The sequence below is a fragment of the Protopterus annectens genome, chromosome 7.part0 (assembly GCF_019279795.1).
Source record: "Protopterus annectens isolate FY-2018-M chromosome 7.part0, PAN1.0, whole genome shotgun sequence".
NCBI lineage: Eukaryota > Metazoa > Chordata > Ceratodontiformes > Protopteridae > Protopterus > Protopterus annectens.
This window is the reverse complement of record NC_056739.1, coordinates 1,335,318,899-1,335,335,378: the sequence shown is the minus strand read 5'-3', so window position 1 is coordinate 1,335,335,378 and position 16,480 is coordinate 1,335,318,899.

Here is a 16,480-nt window from a genome sequence, read left to right as displayed (position 1 = left end):
ATCTTTTTAGATGCTTCAATGAAAACATTTAAATGAACTGTGCATGTTTGTGTGTGTGTGTGTGTTTGTGTGTGTGCATGTGTTAAAAAAGTAAAAAAAAAAGCAAAAGTAGCAAGTAGGGAGTACTAGTCAATCTATGCATCTGAAGTTGTGATGGAAGTTGAAAGTAGATGTGTTTGAGTTTAAGTTGAGCAAAATTTTCTTGGTGTGTTTTTATTTTGATGCTGAGACATTTCTGGCATGGAATGACTGCACAAAATGAAATTCACAAGGATGTGGAGGGGGAATTGAAAAGGAGAAAGTGGACTCCAAACAGGCTGTTGTGTTGGAATTAGAAGGTAGCTGCTAACTGGGGTACTGCAAGAAAAGTTGTTAAGCAGTGGAATGTCATAAAGACTTGTACTGAAACTAGTATGCTTGAGTTTCAAATACCACACTGCGTTTGCTGACCAAAATCAACTTGTAGGTTCATAAGTTCAAAGGTGTACACTATACTAATGACTACTGGAGGTTTATAAGCCTAGACATGCAACCCAAGTGTATCCCATGAGTTATTGTGCCTTAGAGGTAGTTTTAAGTGGTATATGATAGTTATCACATGATTTAATGGCTGCCTCTGTCCATCAGAGACATTAATTTCCTATCTGCTGGTCCAGGTTGCACTTGAATAAGGTTAGGGAAGGGGTCTGCTTCACATGGATGGGAAGTTTTTTGCACAGAGTGAGGATTCTCTGTGATACCCACCTGTTCCTCCAACATGTTTTATTTAAGTCACAAGGTCGCAAGACAAGTTTAAATCCTTAGATCCAGTAGATGTTCTTCATGTTTCACTGTTGCAGTCATCACATTTGGGTTATCTGCCTGCAGCTAGCCCTCAATTGGCCTGAATACCAGAGCCTTGGGATTTCTGCGTCAGATGCTGTCACCTCTTCCATGACGTCAGGTCATCAGGGGTATAAAACATGCAGCCGACACCATTACATCAGTCCTTCTTGCCGAGTAGGAGCCCGAAGCAGTTCATAAGTGCTGGTTGGCCGCTACCTGAAATTTTCTTTTTTCAAGTTTCAGACCTGAAGTCTTCTAAAGCTAAGTACCCCGTTGGGAATTCTTTTTTCTTGCTCTAACCAATGTCAGAAAAAAATTAACAATTGTCTTACTTGTGGAAAGCAAATACCTCACAGAGATTTTCATTCTTACTGTGTCACCTGTTTGGCCCAGACCACGACGTCCCTCGCTGCCGGTTTTGTGCCTTGTTTAACACCTGAACCATTTGTTGTCTGGTTATTTTTGTAGCTAAATTCTTTCACTCTCGTTCTTCGTATTCTAAAATGGTTTTGGTAAGCCATCTGACTACCGATCTTCTGGAAAAGCGGAAAGACAGAGACAGACTGCATAGGTCAAAAACTGCCGACAATGCTTCCATTAAGCTAGTTGCCAGTCCGCTGGTACTCAGTAAGGCGCCTTTGCAGCCCCTGATGCCCGCTTCTACAGATTTGCAGGCCTCTGCTGAGACCCATTTGGAGTCTAGTATGCCTCGAGATGCTTCTTCGACTATGGAACCTGCGGATGTCTCTACCTTGGATGAGTCCGGAGCCGCTGTGCAGGCACCGGCATCTAAGGGTGTATTCCGACCTACCGATATTCATATTAAACTTCATTTTCAACTAAAATTGCCGAGTTTCTCAGGCCCAGGGTTCGCACTACGTCTAGGAAACTTACGTCCAAAGTGCATACTCAAGCTTCCATGCCACAAAAACAAATGCTTAGAATGGCTGAAGACCTTATTACTCTAATTAGGGGAAGCCAGCCTTCCCTTGCTAAAAGATAACAAATTGAATTTCCTTCTGATTCTACAGACCAGGAGTCTGATGACTCTGACCCTTCTAATTACCAGGACATACCCTTATCTTCCTATGAGGATTCAGATGCAGAGGATTTTTCTTTTGGTGAAACCTTGCATACCTTAAGACAGCATTTTCGCTGGGAATGCCAGGACTATCCTCAGTCCAAAAAGAGACTCAGGGAATTTTTAGATTTGCCTCAGCACAGGCCTCTAACTATACTCCCTGTCCTGGATATTGTAGATGATGTCTTCTTGGAGTCCAGTCTTACTCCTGTCACCTTACCACTAGCTCCTAGAAAACCTGATAGGTACTACAGAGTACCTGACTCTCTCAAATTTCTCTTTAAGAATCCTACTGTGGATCCAGAGACCATTTCCCAGGGGCCTAAAGGCATTAAGGCTACTACAACAAAAAACCCTATCCCTTCAGACAGGGCTTCTAGAGCTTTAGACAGATGAGGTAAGAAGGTATATACCTCTGCAACTCTTGCCATCAGGGCTTTGAATTGCCAGTTTAACATGTTGAAGTACCAGCAACATATTATGGAACTTATTAAACAAGAAATGGTGTTACTTCCAGATTGTGCAGAAAATAAAGATTTACAAGTGTTAATGTATTCTGCAAACCAAGCTAGTAAACATACTTTGCAGTGTGGCTTTGATGCCTTAGAAGCATCTTGCCAGGGCTGCTGTCACTGGGTCTGTACTGAGAAGGCATGCTTGTCTAAAGGAATAAGTCTTGCCTGACCATGTCAAAGCAAAATTACTAGATGCTCCATTAAATCAGGAGCATTTGTTTGGCACAAAAGCAGAAGTTCTTAAAAAGGTGGAAGAAAAGGCTAAATCTATGCAGACCATCAAACATTTCTTACAGGTACAGTCACCTAGATTCAGTAGGCATTGGTCTTCAAAAAAGTGGTCTTTTTCAGTCCCTCTCAGTCCAAACCCAGGAGACGCCGACCACCAAGACTACAGTCTCAGGGTATGCAGAGATCTAAACAATGGAGTGTTTCCACCTCAAAACTAGGGAGTAGTAAGCCACCCCCTTATGGAAAAAGTTCACAGTGACTTTCCAGTTATCCTTCCCAGCCATGCCCAAGTACTTGCGCACCTAGGAGGAAAACTTGCCCTTCATGAAAAAAAAACTGGATGTCCATTACTCAGGACCAATGGGTTCTAAACATTGTATCCCAGGGATACAGATTCTACTTACACTCACTGCCAACCCCAAGTGGGTTGCCAGACTTTCCTCCAAACCAGTGGGCAGAGGCTTAAAAGCAAGTACTTTCCTTTTTCCATATCACAGCTATTCAACCTGTTCCAGTAGAACAAAGGGGACAGGGTTTCTACTCCAGACTGTTCCTGGTGCCCAGAAAAGAGATCTCTTGGCACTCTATCCTAGATCTATCAATTCTCAACACCTTTCTGGTGGTCCCAAAATTCAAAATGCTTACACTGCAACAGCTTCTTCCTATGCTAGCCAAGGATGCCTGGTTAGTCACCCTAGGCTTAAAAGAAGCTTATCTGCACATCCCCATAAGGGAGTCTTGCAGGAAATATCTATGTTTCAGGGCAGGCTCTATGCACTCTCAGTTCTCTGCACTTCCGTTTGGCTTATGTACTGTGTCCAGAGTATTCACAAAATGCCTGGCTCCAGCCATTGCATACTGTAGGCAGAGATTGCCTGATTCAGGCAGACAGTCAGGAATTGCTACTTCAGCACCTGGCATTTGTAAAAAGACTTCTAACTTCACTGGGATGCACCATCAACAAAAAGAAATCACAACTGGTGCCCAGCCAACAAATTGTATTCCTGGGGGGAAGCTTGAACACAACTTCCCAGATGGCATTCCTCACTCCAGAAAAGCAGGTCCATTTGACAAACTATTTCAAACTAATGGCCACCAAAACCCAGCTATCTCCAAGGAAAATACTGCAAGCCCTGTGGTTCATGGCCTCATGCATTCTGCTAATTTCATATGCAAGACTGCATATGAGGAAACTTCAATAGTACTTAAAATGTCTCTGGTGTCAACATTCTCAGGTCCTGGAAACAGTGATTCCTATCATACCTTGTCTAAGGGCAGAGTTCCTTTGATGGACAGAAGCATGCAACCACAACAAGGGACTTCCTTTCACTCAACCGTACGCCGCACAAACCCTGACAACAGATGCATCAGACTATGCATGGGGGTCTCACATGGCAGGCAAATGCATTCAAGGCAAATGGAGCCCAGAACAAATAACCTGCATATCAATCAAAAAGAGATGCTAGCTGTACAGAATGCTCGTGACAGCCTTCAAATACCTTATCCTTCCAGGACAGCTCGTGGTGAAGACAGACAACACCACAGTTATGTGGTACATAAACAAGCAGGGTGGAACTCATTCTTACCCACTCTGCAGGTTAGCCATGGCTCTGTGGAACACAGCCTTGAGCATCCAAGTGCACCTACAAGCTCAGTTCCTGCCAGGAAAGCAAAATTCTCTGGCAGATGACTTAAGCAGAAATCTACTGGACCCTCACGAGTGGAAACTGGAACCCGACTCATTCAAACTCCTAACCTGGAGGTGGGGAACACCAGAGGTGGACCATTTTGCCTCCCCCCAAAACCACCAATTGAGCAAATTTTGCACCAGGAACCCTAACAGCAGAGCCTGGAAGGTGGATGCCCTGTCCTTTGCATGGGAGAACCTCTCAATTTATGCCTTTCCTCCTATGCTCCTCCTCCCAAAAGTACTACTCAAGATCAAACAGGACAGGCCAAGGGCATTCCTAATTGCAACAGATTGTCCACGCCAGCGCTGGTACCCACTCCTATGCAGTCTGACAGCAGTGCCACCCTTGCACCTACATCAGACACCTTCCCTGCTGTCTCAGCAGGAGGGACAGATTTTTCATCCACAGCTGCAAACCCTAAACCTTGCAGCTTGGCTTATCCCCTGAATACACCACCAGCAACCCTCAGCAGACAGGTGCTGGACTTCATCCTTGAGGTCAGAAGGCCTAGTACTAGGAAATGCTATGCTGAAAAGTGGAAAAGATATTGTTCTTGGAGTCGGTCTCAAGGAAAGGTCACAGCTGTGCCCACCTTACCTCATATCCTTGATTACCTAGCAGAGCTGCTCCACAGAGGCCTATCCTTCTCATCCATTAAGATTCATGCCTCTGTCATCTTAGCTCATTGTAATACTGAGCCACCTCTCTTTTCTCACCCTCTCATCAAACAGTTTCTGAGAGGAGCTAACAGTTTAAGGCCCTGTATGAGAGCTCTCACCCCGGCCTGGGACCTTAACTTTGTACTGGAGAAGCTCACACTTCCCCCTTTTGAAACTGCTGCTTCAGCAGAGTTAAAATTCATCTCTTGGAAAACAGCCTTACTTCTAGCTATTACTTCAACAAGAAGAGTGTCTGAGTTACAGGCACTAATGGCGGTGGAGCCCTTCATTATGTTCCATGCTGACAGGGTTTGCCTCAGGATTAACCCTTCCTTTATGCCCAAGGTGGTATCCAGTGTGGCTTTAAACCAATCCATCCACTTGCCAACCTTTTTCCCTAATCCTCAGAATAAAGGGGAAAGGATCCTCCACTCCTTGGATGTGCACAGACAGCTCAGGTTCTACCTTGACAGGACTAAGCCTTTCAGAAAATCTGACCAGTTGCTAGTCAGCTTTGCTACAGGGGCAGAGGGCAAGGCCATTTCGAAGCAAACCATTTCCAAATGGATAGCACACTGCATCCATTTCTGCTACAAGCGCCATGAAAAACCTATCCCTCTGGGGATCAGAACTCATTCACTAGAGCAACTTCAGCCTCTGCAGCATTTCTCAAGGGAGTCCCTTCCAGGGACATCCTGGAAGCTGCAACCTGGAGTTCTGTACACACCTTCACTAAGCATTACCACTTACCTATTTTTTCTAAATCCAGAGCTGGATTTGCTACAGCAATCTTACAAGGCCTGCTAGCCAGCCCTAACACTTCTTGACTGCCTCCACCCTTCCTCAGCTTTGGGAATCAACCCAACTGTGATGACTGCAACAGTAAAACACGAAGAGCATAGTACAGTTGTGTACACTTACCATAAATGTAGATGTTCAAGTATATTCACTGTTGCAGTCCTGGTTGCCGTCCTTCCAGCCCCCTGGCTATCTCTTTCCTTTTTTCCTATCCTCTTTATGGCCATCTTTTATGGCAGGGGTGTTTACTTTTCACTAGAGGTGTTCCACACCATGTAATAGCTTCCTATTTTGGGGGCTCATGACGTCTGCGGCAAGAAAAATTGATGTAATGGCATCGGCTGCATGTTTTATACCCCTCATGACCTGACATCATGGAAGAGACGACAGCATCCGATGCAGAAATCCCAAGACTCTGGTATTCGGGCCGACTGAGGGCTACCTGCAGGCAGATAACCCAAGTGTGATGACTGCAACAGTGAATACACTCAAACATCTACATTTATGGTAAGTGTACACAACTGTACTTTGTGGTGCTGTTTATTTTGTGGCTATGGAAAAGGTCTATCAGAGCTAGGGAAGGTCTTACGGTTGCCCTTGGCCTGAGATGCTATCTTTACCTCACAATTTGCTTTGTTGGACTTTTCTGTTTGATGAGAGAGTTTTTATCCATTTTAGTTTTACATTTCTTAGTTATAGCTATAACGTTTTTCTTTCATTGCACAATCTATTCAAGTTTGGATTCCACCAGGATGGTTTGTTTTTTGAGTTAGTTTTTTGCTTACTTCTGGTAAGCACAGCAGCCTCTCTACAGTCATTAATATGGTTGCACAGAGCTTCTGTGAATAATTCCATATAGGCTGCTGTGCTGTGTTATCTTAGTTTAGAGGACCATGACATTTTGACAGGTTATCACTTAATAAAAGGTATTTTGCCTTGGAGTAGTTTCCAACTTTTACAGAGTTTGTATGGGTTAAAGAATTGATTCTTATTTCTAAGGAGACTGCTTTTGTGGTCTGACTTTACAAGAGAGACCACAACACTGGGGAGGGGGAGTGCAGTATTCTGCCATATTTGTGAGTATCAGGTCTAATGTGTCTGTACGTCTTGTAGGCATTTGTTGTAACTTTATTATTGTGTAGGATTCCCATTTTATAGAGGAATAATTAAAGCCCCCCATAATTATGTTTTTTTGACTGTATGGTGAGTGCCACATGTAGATGTCTGTGCAGTCACAGAAACCTGGTTTAAGGCCTCAGAGAGTACCCTGGCCCTGCAAGGCTACAATGCCTTCCACACCTTTAGACTGCAAAATGAACGTATGAAAAACAAAGGAGGTGGTGTTTTAGTCTGTAATAGAGATAAAGTCACCTCCCGTCTATTTAGACTGGACAACTCCATGGAGTTACTCCAGGTCCAGGTTATGGTGGGTAAGACTCCCATTCAAGCCTAGCCAGTTATAGATCCCCCTCCATGGGTCATGACACCCATGAAGCCTATTTAACCAAACTGAAGACTATCCAAATTTTAACAGACACCCTGGTTATGAGGGATTTCAATTATCCCACCAGCAACTGGGAAACCCTCTCTATCCCAAACTCGCTAGCAGAAAAGTTCTTTGACTTTGTGAATTCAAATGCCCTGAGGAAATTGTCCATACCCCGACAAGAAGAACAAAAATTCTAGATATGGTCCTCACCAACTTGTCAAACAGGTGCACTGCTGCAACTGTTGGACCCTCATTGGTTAAAACTGACCACAAATCAATCACTTTGAGCTGACACTAACACCAGAACCCACAAAGGGTGAAATCAGACTAAAAACCTTCACCAAAGCAAACTCCTAAATGAAGATATAAATGCATTCCAAGCCCCACCCTAAGCTGAAAGTGGTAACTACACCGAAGCTTACTCTAAAGCCCTGTACAGTCACTTGCATGAGTGTATAAACCCAGCTGTACCAGATAGAATCAAAGCCAGAGCCCCAAGTAAACACAAGCTGCCATGGTGGACTTCCAGATTCAACAAACTCTATAATAAATGCAAAACGTTGCTGTCCAAGAAAACAAAGACAGTGACCCAACAATGGAAAAGCATCCTCCTCAGCTTTAACAGGCAAATAAGACAATTTGTCAAATCCTCCAAGAGCACCTTTGAGAGAAACCTAGCAAGTACTGCTAAGGATAACCATAAGGCCTTTTACAGCTACTTGTGTAACCTAAAGGGTAGGACCCAAGCATATGCAGAACTGGTGGCCAACAGTATCACACACACTGACCACACAGAGATGGCAAACCTGGTAGCAGATAGGTTTGGTGAAAATTTCACTCCTTTATCCCCTACTAACTTACAACAACCCCCCCCCCCCCACTTTACATGTCTGAAGAACAGGTCCTCAAAGCCCTGTCAAAGGCAAAGAACATGGCCTCTATAGGACCAGATGACATCCCAGGCTGTCTTCTAAACAGGCTAAAACATGAACTAGCATCACCACCAAGTACCCTTTTCAATCATAGCCTAACCACAGGCTTTTTTCCTGAGGAATGGAAAACTGCTACATTTATTCCCCTTCACAAAGGTGGCCTAGCAACAGACCAAGGCAATTATAGACCCATAAGACTGACCAGACTCATCTGTAAGACAATGGAATGTATCATTATGGACCTCATAAATAAAGACATAGGTGACCTCCAAACCCTGGATCTTACCCAGTTCGGTTTCTTGAAGGACAGATCCTGCCTGTTAAATGTAGTGGATTTCTTTGAAAGTGTAACCAAGGCCATTGATGAGGGCAAATATGTGCACACAGCATACCTCAACTTGGCAAAGGCTTTTGACACAATCCCACATTCAGGCATTACCGACAAACTTAAAAAACTGAATGTAAACCCCTTTAATGTAAGATGGGTTGCCAACTGGCTCACAATCCAGAAACACACTATCAAAGTGGGTGACTCCAAATCACCCAGCAGACCTTTTACCAGCAGGGTGCCACAGGGGTCAGTGCTAGGCCCCCTACTGTTTGGTGTATACTTCTCAGAAGTTCAGATCAAAACTAAAGGGTTATGGCTGACCAAGTTTGCAGACGACTGCAAACTATGTGCAATCATTGAATCCCCAAATGATGTCTGTATACTCCAGGAGGGTCTCACACAGACCAACGGCTGACGTATTAGCCATAGTCTAAAACTGAATGCAAAGAAATGCTTCATCATTCCCTTCTGCACAAACAATGCCCCTTCACACTATCAAATCAAACACAATACAATAAGTACCCATGAAGTGGTAAGGGACCTGGGATCACAGGTTGACACTGATCTTAACTTTGACCACCATGCGTCTTCTGTTGTAAGGAAAGCTTTTCACATAACTCACTTGATTAGTAAAGGCATCACTTCAAGAGCAAAAGAAGCTTTAACTACCCCATACACAGCACTTATCCAGTCCATAATTGAGTATAATGCCCCGTTTGGTATGTACCTTACTAAGCACCTGCAGCAATTACAGAGACCTCAGAGGTTTCTAACAAAGATCAAGGGCCTCCAGCATTTGCCTTACATGGACTGACTAAAATCTCTGTCACTATACTCCGTATCGTATAGACAACTTAGGGGAGACTTATGCCTGGCCTACAGAGCAACCCAAGACCCAAACCTAATGAACTTACTGCATACCCGTACATCGAATGAGTCTAGGGCTACCCATTCCAGGGACTTAAATATGGCCTGTGACTTAAGTAGGACATGCTGGAGGGACAAATTTATCTCCCAGTGACTGCTGGAACAGGCTACCAGTTCATGTGAAGCAGAGCACCTCTATGACACTGTTCAAGAGGAACCTGGACGAGTGGATGGGGCACTGTAAATTTTTACCAGAGATAGAGCCCACAACCCTCCTGCACATGGGCAGTCATCAACAAATGAAGCCTTGGGTATTGACTAGTACTTCTATGGTGGGTATTGACTATTACTTCTATGGTATTACATTGGGTTGAAACGGCTAGGTTTAAAATGACCTCTGGGTTGATAGCCAAGTAATCTCCTATGATCCTAAGAGAATGATGGACATGATTTGGCCAAAGTACTGTTTGTAGACAAGCAGGAGTGGTAGCATACCTCTCAGCTGTCCTTGATTTTGCCTCATATACCACATAAAATGTCTAATTTTCTGGTAAATTACTGAAGATTACTGTCACTCAGTATGGCTGGGCATTAGAGTTTTCATACTTGTTATTGTTCAGAAAGTGCATGTTGATGGAAAATAGTTTTTTCTGTTAAATTTTTAGTGAATTATAAACTGCAGTGGTGGTGCTGCGGTAGCGTTGTCGCCTCACACTTAGACATTGCCCGTTCGATTCTCAGTTAGAGCTTCTTCTGTGTGGTGACATGCGTGAATGGGCGTTCCTTCATTGAAGGTTGTGCATTAGGCCCGGCAAGCCAGTATGTAAAAATCTACTGCCAATCATTAGCGGACCAGAGTTCCGCTGTGGCGACCCCTAACCAGGAAAAGCCGAAAGATCCCACCATGGTAATATTCAAATATTGTCCCTGATTATCAGGCTTTGTTCCTCCCAATTAATTTTGGCTTTGTCCAGAATTCTTCAGTAGAGACATTGAAAAGTTTGACTGGTAGATTTGAATAGGAGGATGTGAGTGACAGAAGGAAGGATGGGAGAGTTTTCAATCTATGCGTGAAGAATACTACTTCATAGAGAAGGTAGTAGGGATTGGAATTCACTAAGGAAGGTGACAGTAGAGCATAAGTCAACAGACAGCACAAGGATGGGGCAGATTTTCTGGTGGAACAGTATCAGAATATGGGATTCTGTCCATCTTCACTTTCATATATTTGTAGTGAAATGATAAATCTCTCTGTTGTGCTGTTAGTGTTTATCTTTTAGTAGACTTACCACTTCTGTACATTGGAAAAACACCACATTAGGAGGTTAACAAAGTTTTATCAGTCAGACATTTGGCATGCATACCTGCAGTTACATTGGAAGACAATTCCAAGTAGTGGAAATCAGGACATCCAGAGGTCTTTACTACAACCATTTTATATTTGTTCTACATGCTCTTGAGTGCTTTACAGTTGAAAATAACCAATGACAAGCTATTCCATTCCCTGTGATCTGTATATGTTGTGGATATCATAATTATAGGAGGAACATTTTTCAATATCTTGGAAGTTTGGATTCTGTAGTAAAATCACTAAATGAATTTAATTTTCAAGAGAGTATAGTTTTTAACTTTGGTCTGTGGTCAAGATGTTAACAGTAATGGATTGTTTAAGGTAGTGTGTACAACATAAGTGGACTACCCTTCATCGTGGTCATATCAGGTGTAGAATGAACCTGTACTGGACAAAAGTATTAGAATTACTGCATTTTTCTAAATGTGACAAATAGAAGTATGCCAGGTTAAGCATACCAAGGACAATGAGTGAAAGCTGACAAACTTAATGAAAATGCTTTCTATAAACTGAAAGAATGCTTCCACTATGAACTTGCAAAACCCCAGATGGCTAAAGGGTCAATCGTAAATTATCAAAAACACCTGTACTTGATGCATCGATGGTATAGAAGTAATTTATTACCCCCCATGGTAGACATCCGATTCCACACTCCAGTACTTAACTATAGCAACTCCACCGTTGCCCATCTATGGGGAAAGGAGGAAGATACTGCAAGGGAACATGGATAGCCGCAGGAAGTAGGATTTCACCATCTCCTTTACTGTACAGGGAAAGCAATTAGGGAAACAACATTGGGAATCTGAAAATAATAAGTAACCAAACGGATTTTGAACATTAGTAACTACATTGGCTCCTGCGGTGTTGATCCACTCTAGGGAAGAATATCCTTTGAGATTACTAACCTACCCTCAAAATGACTGTCATTGTTTTGCATGGTAAGCAGGAACTTCAAAAACTTTGTTTTAAACTGCCTTTGCAAGATTTCACTTGTCACTGCAATTTGTAACTAACAAACAATATCAATCTTAAGAAGAGTGGTATAAAGCAATCAGGATGATGCAAGACTTGTATGGATACTAAAATGCAGCAAACATTAAAAAAATGAGAAAGTAGAACACTGCAGAAGAAACTGACAACTGTTTTGCTAAATTACCAAAATACCCATTAACTGTAATAAAGACAATTTCAGCCAAGTTGTGGAGCAGCACAGTGGTGCAGCAGAGAGCATTGTTGTCTCACAGTAAGAGGTTCCCAAGTTCGAGTCCCAGCTGGGGTGCCTTCTGTATTTAAAGTCTGCATGTCCTCCCTGTGCCTTCATTAGGTTCCTTCTACATTCCAAAGACATGCAGTAGGTGGTTCGACATTCTAAGTTGGCCCTAGGTGTAAGTGCAAGTGTGAGGTGTGGATGGAGTACCGAGACAGGGCTAGCCACCAGGTGGTGTAAACCTTGGCTGTAGATGATTGTCACTGTTGAAGGGACACCCTAACCACATATGTAGAAATGGAAAAAAAAGGGGTTGTGGATGGATGGATAGATCAACCAAGCTGATGCTTAACTGCAGCTTGTGAGCATGATTTTATCTTCAAAGACATAGTGTTCAGAATAAGGAACTAATTAAAAAAAGACAGAGCCAACAATATTTTCCAAAGAGCAGAGACTGAAGTTTATATAGCCATGTGCAGTTCAAGACTACTGAAACTATTAGATGCATAACTAATTAAAGCACACTCCAAATGCTTCAAGATGGAGACATATGACATATGGCACATTTTATGTTGGTCCCCTTGTTTTAGGGGGTTCCTGCAACTGTACATTTATTTAGTAGTGTAGACCTTGAACTGTAAAGCTAGTGAAATTGAGTAATTTGAACTAATATTTTCCTTATTAAAACAGTGCCTTACACATTTTAATACATGTTTCAGTGCATTGCAGCAAAATGAAGGTGACAACAACTTTAAATGATGTTTTATAAAGATGAATGAAGCCAGAATGTTGATGACTGCTAACCTGGCCTTTTCTTGTTGCCCAGCATTAAGGTGAAGTTAGTAACATCCATCTTACCAGTGTCAACCACAATGGTGAGGTTTTTGACTTTTATCATCATCATCATCATAATTCACAAATTCCATGCACTTCCAGTGAGAGAGGACCCAGTGAGTGTCCGTATTAAGTGTGAAGGTGTGGATAGATGCAGTTTATTTTATTTTTATATATTACTATTAAAGCAGTTGTTCAAGGTATGCGTCAGTGGAACAAAGGATGCCTGTAACAGCTGTACACCAAGTGCTATTTTCAGGGATATTTGCAGGCTGCAATTAAACGAAGATGGTATGAGCACTGTAAAGCTATCATTCACATGGATTATGTGTGTTATGTGCTGACGCTGCACTGTGTGTCCAAAAGCAGCAACCTGTTGAAACACATTTCAGCACAGTCAGCAAAGTTCATTACAACTGTGTGTGTGTGTGTCATGCATATATGTGTGTGTATGTATGTGTGTATATATATATGTATATATATATATATATATATATATATATATATATATATATATATATATATATATATAGATGTGTGTGTGTGTGTGTGTGTATATATATATATATATATATATATATATATATATATATATACACACACACATATATATATATATCTGCCTGTACAGATGCACACGTGCACGCACTAACACATACACACTAACACATGCACTATATATATATATATATATATATATATATATATATATATATATATATATATATAGTGTCAACAATGCTCTGTATCCATGTAGAGAATATATATCTATTAGAATGTGTCAATTCTTTATGCAAATGGCCCAGGTAATGTAAGTCACCTGAGAAATGCTGTTAAAAGAAGAGCTGGATGCCCACAGTGGCAGAGACATTTGGCTCATAGATCAGGGATTTTGGGGTCTGCATTGGAGACTATAAGTGGACTAGGACAAGGAGCAGTTGTGAAGCTGTTGAATACCAAAGAAGAAAGGCTTTTGGATGTCCTGAAGAAATAACAGGAAGACTGCATGTGGTGGATTTATGACAGCTTGGCTTGAATACTAAAGGAGACATTTTTTGTTCCTGCTAAAAGATTTTCACTTAAACATAACTATGCATTTGTCATTTCTGATTTCAGAACTGCGAGTTACTTAAAGATGCATTATGAAAAAGTCCACTTACATTTAAAATAATTTTGGGAAGTGGGTTTTAATTTTGAATTTCACTGTAAATAAAGAACATATACTGCAGACAGTGTCTTCAGTGTGTTACACCGGAGGCAGAAACGGTCTCCAGGGGGTTACACAGGTGGCAGTGTGTGTCTCCAGTGTGATACATGCGTTGCAGTATTTAATGTAATTTAATGTAATTCTAACAGGTTATACTGGAGACTCACTGTGTGGGTTCCTTGTAATTTATTTACAGTGCCATCATACTGTTTCAGCCACTTTATAAATGTTATTTATAGTTCAGTCTGGGTTAGTGGCTTAAAATTCATCTGAGGGAAAACAACTCAGTTTAGTTCCTTTTCCACTAGAGAGGCCGCCTCTTCAGGTCCCTGTCTGAGTATTTTTCTATGGTACTTCTCTCACATCCTCATATTCCTCTCTTCCCGTCTGTCATTCTGTCTGTCTCAGTATCTACCCCTCACCCTCTCTTTTATAAGAAAGAGTGCGTGGCTTCCTTCATTCATGGCATGTGAGGATCCTCCCCCCAGATTACCCCAGAACTGCAGCTCTGCACATCCCACAGTAGTCATAGGCAGTTAGGTGCTGAACAGCTTTTGTTTCACAGTGCTTACTGTCAGGTCCCATTTTGAAGATATTCAGATTATTTTAAGAAATGTGGCAAAAATAACTTTTTGTGTCTCTTTTTGCATGACAGAAATGCTGAATACGGAGGCTGAAAGCAGCGATGCATGTTTTGCTGATGGAGTTAACAGGATGTACAGAAATCTGTGTAATTCCACTGGCAAAAACTGTACGGATAAAATAAAACATGTCAAAGTCCAAATAGTTCCAACACAGAAACACGGTTGAGGCATAAACATAAACCTTAGTATAATAGCCAGAATAATCAGTGACTGTGTTAAAATACTTGTTACTTTAATTATAGGTAAGTGCTTTTGTGATTCTCATCACTTCTTCAAACCATAACCAAACTTTCATTCAAGAACATTTAAATAGCATTTAAATGCCGAAAACAGCCAATCAGAAATAATACATTCAATGTTGCTATGATGCAAACATGAACAATTCTTAACTCATTAAAAATAATTGCACTCATAAATACTCTATCAGTCCCAATCTTTCATTCTTCTTCTTCTTCTTTCGGCTTTTTCCCGGTTAGGGGTCGCCACAGCAGATCACCTGTACGCTCATGATTGGCAGTGGAGATTTACGGTGTCGAGTTGCCAGCCTGGCGCCCAACCTTCTACAGAAGGCACACACATGCACACACTTACACCTAGGGCCAATTTAGAGTGTCCAATCCATCTACAGCATGTCTTTAGGATGTGGGAGGAAACCGGAGCACCCGGAAGAAACCCACGCGACCACAGGGATGACATGCGGACTCCGCTCAGAAGGCAGCCCAGCCGAGGATCGAACCGGAGAACCTCTTGCTGTGAGGCAACAATGCTAACCGCTGCACCACCGTGGCCGTCCTAGTTCGAATCTTTCATTAGAATTACAAAATGTATAAGCACTGATATAAAATCAAATGAAAATAAAACTTACAACTATCTCATCTCTTTAACCTATGAGCTTTCAAAATCGGCTACAAGGTCAGGTAATCATTCATACCCGACACACAACGTGATCTCAGTCTGAGGATCCACCTTAACTCTACCCCCTCAGTGTCATTACATATATCACCCAACAGTTCATTTTCTACAATATTTTCAATTACTAAAAATGTAAAAGTGTGTGATGCCCCAAGTTCATTTATATGTTTAGCTATAGCACTAAAAGTGTGGCCCTTTTGGACACAATGTACATAATCTCTAATTCTTTCTCACAGTCTCCTATTAGTTTTTCCAATATAAAATGAGCTATTAATGAAATTCACTTTTTATTCAGTGTAATAAAACAAAATAAAAAGTCTGTGAAATGTAGGTTATACTATCTGAAAGATACACAGGTGCAGTCAACAGTAAAAGCTGATTTTGGCTCTGTTAAAAGTCATGCCTGTTCGTACTATGAATACATTAATGGGAGTGCAACTTTCCTATATCCAGACAGTGGAAGGGTGTATAGACTTTAGGTGAGAGCTACTTATAATATGTAATACAAAGAGAATAGTTCACCTGGCACAATTTGTAGTATGTAGACTTTGCACGCAGGGTAGTTGCCCCTCTTGTCCAGTCCTAGCTACACTACTGAAAGGGCTTACTGAGCACTCTTCTCAAGCTGTATTTCACCAGTTGTTTGGGTAGTTCAGTGCTCAGTGTTTCTGACTGAGTCTGGGATAACCAGCTGTGGAGAGTTTGTAGTTTCTGTTTGCCTGCAGCAGTATAGTAGAAGGTTGCATTAGAAAGATGATAATTAGTAACATGCAGCATACAAAACATCGTGTAAAAATTAACAGTGAGGATTAGAAATGTACTGAGAACAAGTTGTGTGTGTCTGAGATGTATACAGCATAAAGCAGGATGTGCATGGAAAAACAAGACCCTCAAATTAAACTTTAC